The following is a 12,353-nucleotide window of genomic DNA, read 5'->3' on the forward strand; positions in this document are numbered from 1 at the left end:
ATTTTTGGAAATTCAATGTAACCTAGAGTTAAATAATGTGATCTAGGGTTAAAATATATGGTTTGTATGGAAGGCAAAAACAAAGACACTATGGTTTTTTTTTCTTTTTCTTTTTAGCTTTCAAATATTTGATTGTGAACATTTTCAAATACACAGAAAGAGAAACATTGAAAAGCTTCTTTCTGAAAATCACACTTCTCCCCACTTCAAATGAAGAAACAGTGGCATCAAAACTGCCCATCTACTAGGTGGGATCATTATGGTTTGAATCCCTCATCACCTGAGACTGAAGGCTGGACCACTGCATGACCAATTTTGACACTTTGTTCACATTTTTAGTATAATTATAACTGCAGCCAATCTCTTTTTCTAGATAGAACTTGACTATCATATTTAAAATTATATTTTATTATGGTAAGTACACTGAACATAAAATTTATCCTTTTAACAGACTTTTAAGTGCACAATCGAAAATGATTAACCATTGTATAATGTACAGCAGATCTCTAAAACACACCAGGAGCTGGTGGAGGCAGGGGTGCATGGGTAGGAAGACATGTGGAGTTGCTAAAAATTGTGAGTTTTTTTTTGTTGATTTCAAATGCTCAGATCTGGGGTTTGTTAATCTGCCCTACCCCGCTGCCCTGAAGAGCACTTGTGGCTTTAGGGTCATATTTGTTCTCTATTTTTCTACCTAGGTCTCCATCAGAATAGTAATCTATACTGTATTATTTTATTTATATAAACTTTGAAGCCAAATGTTTAAAAAACTAAATCAGTCACATCTTTGCCTTGATGTTTACATTTCTGTCATCAAATATGAACTGAATATTCCCTCATGATGTATCATCTTATATGCAAATCTTTTACTTTTCACTCAGTACAAAGATATTCCTTCAACATTTTCACATGACTGACAATGTTAAAATTGACCATCACCAAGTGGAAAGAGTATGATGACTAACTTGTTCTGCTGTAGATTCTCTGGTGTTTATACTAGACATAGGCAGTGTCTTCAAAGAAAAAAAGATAAAAAAAATTCAAGTTGATTTGAGGCCTCTGTTTGCTTTATCTATTTCTGCCACCAATCATTATGCTTTCCTTTAAAACAGAAGTTAATGAGATCTGTTTTTCAGGTCATTTAGTTTTTATTTGTTTAATTTTTGTGATCTCTCAAAGACTTTGACTGCTGCCAGTTTTCAAACCATTGAGATTATAAAATGTCATTGCAAAACTGAAATAGCAAATATTTCCTGAGAAATTCAGTGGAATTAAAACATTGCAACTAGAAATAAAATATAAAAAACTGGATGTTACTAGTCTCTAAATGGCAAACCAAGATTTTAGCCATATATGCTGGGAAGCTGTAATTCAAAGACTTCTGCTATGAGTAAAATTTTTTTTTAAAAAATTGTTTATTTCTTTCATTCTCTTCCTCATGAAAAAGAATATGTGTATTTTCTAGATCAAAACCAGAAAAATGAATTTTTACAACAAATTCATAATTTACATTTTTAAAATATTCAATATATTCATATTGGGTCAAATAAAGAAGATAACAACTTTCTAATATATTAAAAAGCCCCAAATATTATTACAGATCATATAGTCATGACCTTTTATGGGTTGGGTTTTTTAAAAAAATCATTGTGGCTAAATGTTGCAATTCAATTTTTTACACAACCATAATAAAAAGTAACACATGAATTAAATGTAGTTTTGAATATGAGGACATTTTTAGAAACTTCAGAGCAGTGATTCTGCAAACACATGAAGGATACTTTGAATGCTATCATTTGCTATTAACAAATGCCCTTATCATTTCCAGGAAGTCAGTACACAGCTGTTCCCTCTAGCACATAATGACTAGTACTGTTCAATACTGTGGAGGATACTTGGCTGACAGCAATCAGTGAGCAGGCATACAAACACTAGCTAGGCTAATTTTGCAGTTAAAATAAGAATGAAAATGTTTTCAACAAATATATCCTATTATTATTATTTTAAATTTAGAGTTCCCTATATTAATTGCCAGTTACTGATAAATGTGTTTGCTTGCAATTAAAAGTGGTGCAACAAAGAATTGTGTAGAAGACAGATGCTGGTGACATCCTGCAATCTCTCTTCAGTCCAGTCTCCAAATGACTTCAGAACCTAATCTTCTGTTTTCAATAGCATATAGGTAGGAGAGGAATTTTGCATGCAATTAATATTCTTTCCTTGTATTTAGGTACATGTTTTTTAGTAGTAGCAGAATACTGCAAACCAACAAATGCAATAAAGACAAAGAGTGATGAAAAGCAGAGGTTTTTATTCTTTCTTTTTTGTGTTACAATATGCTGAAGAGGAATATTCATCTTCTCTTCAAGCAAATACTCATTTAAGGACAAAAAATTGATTAATTATGAATCCAAAGGCAAAATTCATAAAATACCATTTTACTCTTCATTTTCTCCAAACAATAAAATCAAAAGGGTGTGTGTGTGTGTGAGTGTGTGTGTGTGTGTGTGTGTGTGTGTGTGTGTGTGTGTGTGTGTTTCTTTACTTCATACATAACTTTGGTATTTTTCCCTTGACTTGTAGTAGTAAACAATAACAATTCTAAAAATCATTCAATAAATGAATGAATGAAAAACTTCTCTTCCAAAATTAATTAGAATGCTAATAAAGTTTGCATTTTAACTTATAGACTTATGACCTTGGGGTTGGTAAGAGATAATCCTTTGTACCTCTTCAAATGCACTGTCTGGAGTATTTAGATCATCCTCACACATGTTCCCATGTCCCTGCTTTTCTCTTGTTCAACCTTTGTAATCCTTGCCCACCATTCTTAGGGTCCTTTTTCCTTAGGAATCTTGCAGGGCCATTTTCCTCTTTGTTGGTTTGACAAAGCCACTTTTTTCCTTCATTTTTTAATAATTAGTTTTCACTGAGATTAAACAAAGATGTATAGAATTAGCTTCTTTTTTTCCAGTATATTTTTCCATTTCATCCAAAATATAGTTCAAATTCAAACAAATAAAACCTGAAAGAACTTCAGTCTTTGCAAAGAGACAACAGGACAGGAATGATGCTTATGTAAGCTCACTCCACAAGGTGCCAGGGCCATGACAATACCTGGCAAGTGGTGAGCCTTCAGTTGAGTGTCTGGTGAGTGAATTTAGCTTATCTTCTGGCAAGTACATTTTAGACACTTATTATATTCCAGGTGATGAGGCTGTGATAGTGACCAAGATCCAATTCCCTGCCCTCAGAAAGATCATAACCTAGATAGAGCAGCACTGTACCATAGAAATGCCAACAATAAAATTCAGCTCTGTGCAGTTCACCATGGTAACCCCAAGCCATGGGTGGTTACTGAGTAGTTGACATTTGACTAGCACAAGTTAGAGACTTTTCAATTCTAATTAATTTAATTTTTAACTAAAACACTGAAGCAGTGAAAAATAGTTTTCCATAAAATATACCTTTGTTGTCTAAGTAGACTACATTTATCTTTAACTGCTACATCATATTACCAACTGCTTGTTTTGTACTATAATACATAAGTTCAGAACATGTATCATTGTTAGTATCTTATATTGATTACATGCTACAATGATAATATTTTTAGCATATTAGTTTAAATAATGTTATTAATTTTTCTTTCAAAAATACAGCTAATCAACCAGATTGATGTCTAAATGGCTTGTGTAATTTTTTAAGTTTGGTATTGCTAACATAGGAGAAGACACAAGGGAGTAAAAACAACTAACAACAATAGCAACAAATAAACCAACACATCAAAAACATCAAAAACTCTGAAAAGTCTCCATTTGTTCTATACTCCCTTATTCAACAATCATCATCTGATTTCCATTTATAGAACCTCTGAAAAATTAATTTCTCTGTACTACTTGTCCCCCTTTTCTAACTCCAAAGAACATTTTTTGGTGTTTACCGCTCATTGTGGCATACCTTGAACATTTCTTCCTCCTTCTCATTCTCTTCCTCTCTTGGATTCAGAGAAAGAGAATGCCATCCATTTTCATAGGATATCATTGGTCTTTCATAGGATCCTATTTCTCTTAATGTGTTCTTCATTAATGTTTGGAATTTTCCAGCAATGTATCCTTTTCTCTTCTCTTTTCACACCTTCAACTCCCTTTAGGTAAGCTCATTCCTAACTAGGACTTCATCTCTTATCCAAGTAACAATGACTTAAAAAGTGAAGCTGTGTCTCAGACATCTCTCTGGAGCTCCAGTATATATCATCTGTATTTCCTGTTAGTTGCTCAACATTCTTAACAGTTCGCCTTTGTATCTCATATGCCACACTATGATAAAAAAACATGGCTGCATTGATTCTGGACCCTCCCAAACTTATTTGTCCTCCTGTGCTTTCTGTACAAGTTGCACTTCACCTCAGGCCAGAAAGCTGGGAGTCATCTCCCATGCTTCCCATATACAGTCAGTCCAGTCAATTGCATCTTGCATTAGCATTTCATTTCTCTGGCTTCCTCTCTAATGTTCTTGTACTGGTAAAGACAGCTGGTACCTTCATTTTTCATTCTTAGGTATTAAAATGAGAAGCCACATAATTTACCCAACCCCAGGCAGTTCCTCGGCCTTTGCTACTTCTAGTGAATGGATCCTTAGGAAAGGAAAATTGATCCTGTAATCACTTGTACTTAGTGAGTCTTTAGCATCTACTGCATAAAGTGCAAACTTCATGGAATGGCATAGATGTCCCTATGAATTATGGCTCACATCTACTTTCCTGGCCACAGCTTCTGTCTCTGGTCTATGACTGTGCCCTAGCCTTAGTGAACCACTGGTATGTCCCTCCATAGGCCATGCTTTCACTTGTCTCTGTCTCTTTGTAAAGCCAGCCCTTTCTCATCTTGTACCTGGTGAACTACTTCCATTCTTTTTCAAGGATTGATGCAATTATTTACTCTTTCAGGAAGCCTTCTCTGAATTCCTCATGAAGCACTGTACATAATTTTCTAAAAGCCACTCTTCATACTGTGCTGTAATCCTCAATACTTGCTTTCTCCCTGAGCAGAGAGTGAATAAACTAAGGACATGTATCCCATACTGAACTCACCTTTACATCTTCAACATGAACTATAGATGTGGATTATGAAACTATTTAGAAAATTGAATGTGATTAACTTACCAATGTCTAAAATATTTTTCCTGCACTCTTTGTGATGCCAAATGACATGGCTACAAAAAAAAAGTTTTTGTAGGACATAAACATTTTGGAATCATAAGAATTTTCAAATAATTTGATTCTAACTGGAATAATAATTTTAAAAGATATATATATAGATATATATATATGTATATACATATATATATAGATAGATATAGTTATCTATATATCTATATATCTATGTATATCTATCTATATATGTTTATGTATATGTGTATCTATATCTATCTATATCTATATATCTATATATCTATATATATCTATATATATCTATATATATCTATATATATCTATATATATCTATATATATCTATATCTATCTATCTATCTATCTATCTATCTATCTATCTATCTATATATATATATATCTCCATTGATGAACACCTAGGCTGTTTCCATAGTTTGTCCATTTTGAATTGTACCGTTATAAGCATGGGTACGCATAAATTCCTATAGTTTGATGATTTTAATTCTTTAAGAAAATTACCTAGGTATCCTTAGTTCTTGATACCATTGTCATAGCATTACCTCCAGTGTTTGGCTAATGATTAGTCTGCATTGAATCCTGTGACTTTCTGTCTTCCTATGTCCAGCATCAAGCCCTGAACATAAATGCTTGGGATCAACCTGGCATACAGAGAGCTGTGTCTCTCTCCAACCGACCCTTAAATGTGAGAGAGCATGAAGCAAATTTTAGTATGGTAAATTTAGTTGAAGTATAACCTGAATAGACCTTTTAGCAGATATTTATATTACTACTGACAACTTAGAAAATCATTATATTAGAAAAGTGGGTTACAAAATAATAGAGAGGCTTTTGGAATAATGAACATGATTTCTTCTCTAGTTTTGCTTTTTTTTTTAAATCACAGATTCTAATTTAAAAGCAAAACATTAAGTATAGTTTGCATCTTATTTCTCTTTTAACCTGAATGGAGCACTTCACCTCTGAGAAATGAAAATGGAACCTAATATCAGAAAAATTGAATTTTCAAGGTAATTTTTTTCTTTACATGAGAAAATGTGTTCAATTGAACACTAAAATACCAAGTCTCAAGACTATTTATATAGACTGAGTCTTGATATTTTTAAGTTATATAGACTTGAGGTATTGATATTGTTCCATGTAGAAACATTAAATATCTATCAATTTAGTGCACATTTTAATACTTTGGAAGAGAAGTAGTCTCTTTATCATGGTGCTCGTTTCTGATATTTTAAAACCCCAGGCACATAAACAGCAATTCAATGATGACTTATCAGTATTGAGAAGGGACATTTGTGTTTCACCTAGACTATAATGGAAAAATACTGGCAATATTTTTCTAGAGTTTGCAGTACTTCTATACTTGTGGTTTAATTAGGGAGCATGGAAGGAGGTAAGGTTTAAATTCTGGTTACTTTATAGGAATTTAGAGAGAAACAGGCTTCAAGGTTTATTTGCTTCAAATGACTCAACTCATAGGGCAACTAAGTTATAGTGGTAGGTAGATTTTTAGAGCCATCCCTTTAGGACATTCTCTCTGGATTTAACCCACCATAATTCAATATGATATTATCATGATCCATGCCTTAATCATATTCACAAGGGTCCTACTTTCAAGCAAGTTGATGCTCTGAGGTCATCGAAGATCTTTGAGTTTTTGGAGGACACTGTTGAACCTATCACAATGCTATTTAAATTTTTCAGAATTATAAATCTCTCTCTCAGCTAATGAATAGGAAAATTAGAAAGGTGGGGAGAATCTTTATTTGAATGATGTTATTTAAGCTTTCATAATTCCATCTGGTTATTATATCCATAACCTGGACTGGTTTGAAATTTCTGTCACTGCTGTTAAAAGCTCACATTAAGTGTATGTTATTGCACACTATAGTCTTGCATGAAAAAGAATTTCTGCAAATCTGGCTATCATCTGTGCAAGTCCCTAACTGGATTGCCTTACTATCTATGATGTTTTTGTTTATTTTCACTAAAGGCAAAGCACTTCAAAAATTGAAGGTAAATTTATGAGCAATTACAATGATTGGGGGAATAACTATTAAATTCACTATAAAAGTAAAGTATTAGAAAATGTAAAATATTAGATATGATATTATAACATTAGCCTATTTTTAATTTTTTTCTTGCATTATTTTTTATTTGTTCTAATTAGTTACACATGACAGAACAACAACCTTGACATATCATACATTTGAATCAGATGAGATATAATATCTCATTTTTCTGAGTGTACAGTTTGCAGAATCATATTGGTCATGCAGTCACATATATACACACAGTAATAATAATGTCTGTTTCATTATACTATCCTTCCTATCCCCCAATTTTCTCCCCTCCCTTCCCATCACTTCTCTCTACATAATCTAAGATATTGCTATTCTCTCTTTTTTTTCTCACATCTTCATACATGTGTTTTGTATAATGATGAGGGTCTCCTTCCACCATCCATGCAATTTCTCTTCTCTCTCCCTTTCTTTGGGAGGCTCTTTTATTAGTAGAAATTTTAATCTGGTATAACATGTAAAAATAAAACAATTATAAATCTATATTGTAGAAAGCAGTTATCCTATTATTAAGAAATCCTTTTCATGTGTTTAAGATTAATGTTAGATGCATTTTGAAAGTTGTGATTATCAGGAGGAAAGTGTATGAAGCATCATAATTACTCACATGATATCCACATGTTGATAGACAAATGTAAAGAGGCCATGAGAACCTCTAAGAGTGTGTTAACACTTATTCTCCAACAGAAAAGCTTATTTAGGAGTAATAGAAAGTTCTGAGTTTACTGTAAGTCTTGCCATTTACTTAAAGAATGTTCTGAATAATTATTTCCAATATAGCTTTTCCAAACCTAAGCCCAACTAGCATAGTGCCTAGATAGATGATAATAGTAATGGTAATTATGAGTATTTCTGCTTATTTCTGTTAACAGTACATTTTGTCTACAAGTCACTTTATTTTAATGTCCTCAAAACATTGATGATTTTTTTTACTTATAAAATTTGAGCATATATTTTTGTAAATATTTTCTCTCTTATAAGGGGTTAATATATAAGAATGTCCTACAACCTAATAACAAACAAATAAGTGAACAGACAACAACAAAAATCCAACCAGTTACAACATGGTAAAATGACTCTAGTATATTTTTCCCTAAGAGGACAAATTAACAACTATCAGGTATATAAAAATGTGCTGAACATCACTAATAACCAGGGAAATAAAGATTCAGATCACAGTAAGATATTATTTTACACCTGTTAGGATGAATATTTTGTGAAAAATAGGTAACAAGTATTGGGAATTATGTGGAAGAACTGGAACACTTCTACATTGTTGCTCCAAATGTAGAATGGGGAAGTCATTATGAAAAACAATATGAAGGTTCTTCAAGAAATTAAAAATAGAACTCTCATATAATCCAGCATTTCCACTTCCAAGTATGCTTTCCAAAAAACTATAATAAAGATCTCAATGAAACCTGCCTTCTCATATTCATTTCAATATTATTCACAATAATGTTGAGACTCAGAGTGTAACACCACAAAATATGGCTCCTTGGCAATTGAGAAAATTACAAAAGCAAAAAGGTGATTGTGACTTTTCCACATTTTGGTGTGAGCTTGTCATAAAAGAATTCTTTGACCTAATTCACATGAAGCAGGACATAAGACTCTCATTATAAAGGGATCCTCTCCTACACTGAGAAGCCATAAAAGAGCATGAACCGGCAGACTTTTCTGGGTCTTCCTCCCAGTATGGTGTCATACTCTTTTTGTCCCATCACAGTTCTATATAACTTCACATTCTTCATCAAATATAAGACCTTGTTTCCCCTCAATTTGGGGACCTTTAATTCTAAAAGGTCCTATGATACACAAAATATTGGTAAAATAAAGTTGTATTTTTTTTATTTTTAATCTGTCTTTTATTATAGAGGTGTCAGTGATGCCTCTTGCAATGGTGAGGAAAAGATATTAATTTCTCCCCAGTAGCCATTATTTGGGAACAACCCAAGTAACCATTGGCAAATGAGTAGATAAAGAAACTGATATACACATTCAGTTGAATATTATTATTCAGCCTCAAAACAAAAAAGGAGAAAATTCTGCCATTTGCAACAGCATAGATGAACCTTGGTCACATTATACTGAGTGAAATAAGTTAGTCACAGAAGGAAATATTTTGCATAATTTCCTTTTATATGAGGTATCTAAAATTGTCAAACTCATAGAAACAGAGAATAGTATGGTGGTTGCTAGAGTCTGGGGAGATAGAAAATGGGCAATGTTCCTCAGTAAGTATAAAATTTCTTATGTGAGATGAATAAATTCTAGAGATTTGCAATATAACACATTACCAATAATTACACATGAGATTGTGTGTTTTAAAATATGCTATAAATATATAATTCATGTTAAGTGTTTTTATCAAACAAAACCCAAGAAAACCAAACTATGTAAAACAAAAGAACACAATAAAATTGCAATGGCTGTTTTTTAGTATTTTAGTTGTGGAGGTAGTTTCATTAGGATGCATATGTTCACACTTAACACTATGTATATTTCATTGTGTGAAATTTTTGTACATTAATTTTACCTCAACAAATTAAAATTAAGTAATAAAGAGTAATAAAAATATAATTTTTAAGTCTGCTAATTTCTATATATGTAAAGATTCAGTGGTACAACAGAGGTTAACCACTATGTTAAGCTTTAGGGTTAACGCCTTAGGCTTAACATTCTTATTTAAAACAAGATATTTCTTTTTGTATACAGGAAAATAAAACTATATTGATGTATTTATAATGAATTATATTTCATAATTTTTAAATTAAATTACAATGAAAATAGTAACACTAAACAAGATTGTTGATATAACAGTGTGTAAAACAGACATAAGTAAGTGGTAAAATATCAAAAGATTTTAGTTATTTAATTTTAAATTTAAATAGACTTTACATAAATTATTGCATATTGAAGATTTCTAATTTTTTATGTTTTATTGGTATGTTATGATTATGCATAGTCTTAGGTTCTATTATGCCATACTTGAACATACATATAGAATAATTTGATGAATCTTATTCTCCGGTGCCTTCTTTTCCTTCCCCTCCTCCTTCTCCAATTCACTTGCTCTACTACTCATCTCTCTTCTACCATTGTTATCATTATTTTAGTTAGTGCATTATATATACATACACACGTGTTTACATATATTCATATTTCATTGCAACATATTTCTACATGTCATGGTTTGATGTATTTCATTAGTTTGAATAAACTCAATGTTTTGGGCAATTCCACCACTCTAGTTTTCTAATTATTACCTCCATATGAACCAGCTTGTCACATTTTTTTTTTTTTTACAAACTATTGATCACACTTTGACAGAAGTTTAGATCAGGGTTTGAAGAAATTTTAAGGATGGTCTCTGGAATTCTCACAGACTGGTTTTCTGATTGTGTTATCTGATCATCTTCAGTGAGATGATCAAAACATGGTATAGTTACATCATTATCTCCCTATTTCTTTTCACCACATTCCTATTAATAGCATAAGATAAATGGGTTTCTTTACTTTTAAAATTTAGATATGAGAAAATTTACTGTTTGTTGTGCAGTTCAATGAAAATCAACAGATATGTTCAGTCATGTGAGCACCATTAAAATCAAGAGACAGAATGATTTTAACAGCCCCAAACATTTCCTCCTCCTCTTTATAGTCAATCTCTTTGAAACCATTCATTAACTCATAAAACCCATTGATCTGTTCTCTCTCCTGATAGTTTTGCCTTTTCCAGAATGCCATGCAAATGGAAGAACATATTTGCAGTCTTTTGAGTCTTGGTTCTTACATTAGGCTAATACATTCAAATTCATACACATCGTTACATGTTTGATTCTTTTATTGCTAAGTACTATTCTGTGAATATAAAATTTTTTAATACTTTCATTGATTTAAAGGCATTTAGATTGTTTGTACCTTTTGGAATTGTCAATAAAGCTGTTGAAGTATCCACACACAGGTTTTCTATCAAACATTAATTTCTATTTCTCTTGAATAAAAACAGTACGGTAGGGTCCTGGGTCATATGACCATTATGTATTTTAGTTTGTATTAAAAAATTGTTTTACCAAGTTATACCACTCTGCATCCCCACCAGAAATGTGTGAGGTTACTAGTTGACGCTTTTCTATACTCAATTTATTTGAACATCACACATCTCTCTTTTTTACAAAATGAATGTTGAAATCATTTGCCAATTTTAAAAATTGGATTGCTTGATTTCATACAATTGGATTGATAAATTTTTATGTATTCTGTATATAAAGTATTTAACAGAAAAAGTGACTCGTGGATATTCCTTCCCAGTTTGTGATTAGTTGTTTTATTCTCTTAAAAGCTTTTCACAGGGCAAATGTAACAAAAATATTGATGATATCCAATTTAGAATCTTTTGCCTCACTCAAAGTCACAAAGATTTTCCTCCTATGTATTTTTCTAAAAGTTTTATGGTTTTACATATTTTTATGTTGTACAGTAATCCATTTGGAATTAGTCCTTATGTAAGATGTAAATAAATTAGTATAGAAAAGTGTCATATTGTTAGATATCAGGGAATTATAAGTTAAAACTGTGGCACGAGGCTGGGGTCTGCATGGGCGACACAGCAGCAGCTTCCCTCCCTCCTGGAGGTAAGGCAGCGGGTCTGGGCTCCCGTGGGCGTCACCCTGAGTGTCAGCTGCTGCTTTGTTCTTGCCAAGAGGTAAGGCAGCCGGGGCTTGGGGGCCGGCGTTGGCGACCTCAGCGGCCTCCTTCTTGGCAACCTCAGCGGCCTCCTTCTTGGCGACCTCAGCGGCCACGCCACCCGGCGTGGCCTCGTTCCTGCCGGCCGGCCGGCGGGGGTAGGGGGGCCGGCCGGTGGTGGGGACTTCAGCGGCCTCTTTCCTGCTAAGGCCTCTTTCGTGGCGGGGCTGAGGTCGGCTTTGGGGGCAGCTAGGGCTGTGGTAGCCACGCGGCGGCAGCTTCATTCCAGCCTCGAGGTAAGTCAGCGGGGCTGGGGTCCGCTTGGGGGGCAGTAGGGGCGGCGGCAGCTTCCTTCAGGCGGCAAGGTTGGGCAACGGGGCTGGGGTCCTGGGGGGTG

General features: G+C 33.3%; 1 long non-coding RNA gene across 1 annotated transcript in view; it reads left to right on the forward strand.

Moving 5' to 3' along the window:
• Window positions 1-12,353, forward strand: part of LOC144370379 (uncharacterized) — an 80,249-nt gene that overhangs the window by 19,981 nt on the left and 47,915 nt on the right. The window lies entirely within an intron of this gene.

Source organism: Ictidomys tridecemlineatus, chromosome 14 (assembly GCF_052094955.1).
Source record: "Ictidomys tridecemlineatus isolate mIctTri1 chromosome 14, mIctTri1.hap1, whole genome shotgun sequence".
Classification (NCBI taxonomy): domain Eukaryota; kingdom Metazoa; phylum Chordata; class Mammalia; order Rodentia; family Sciuridae; genus Ictidomys; species Ictidomys tridecemlineatus.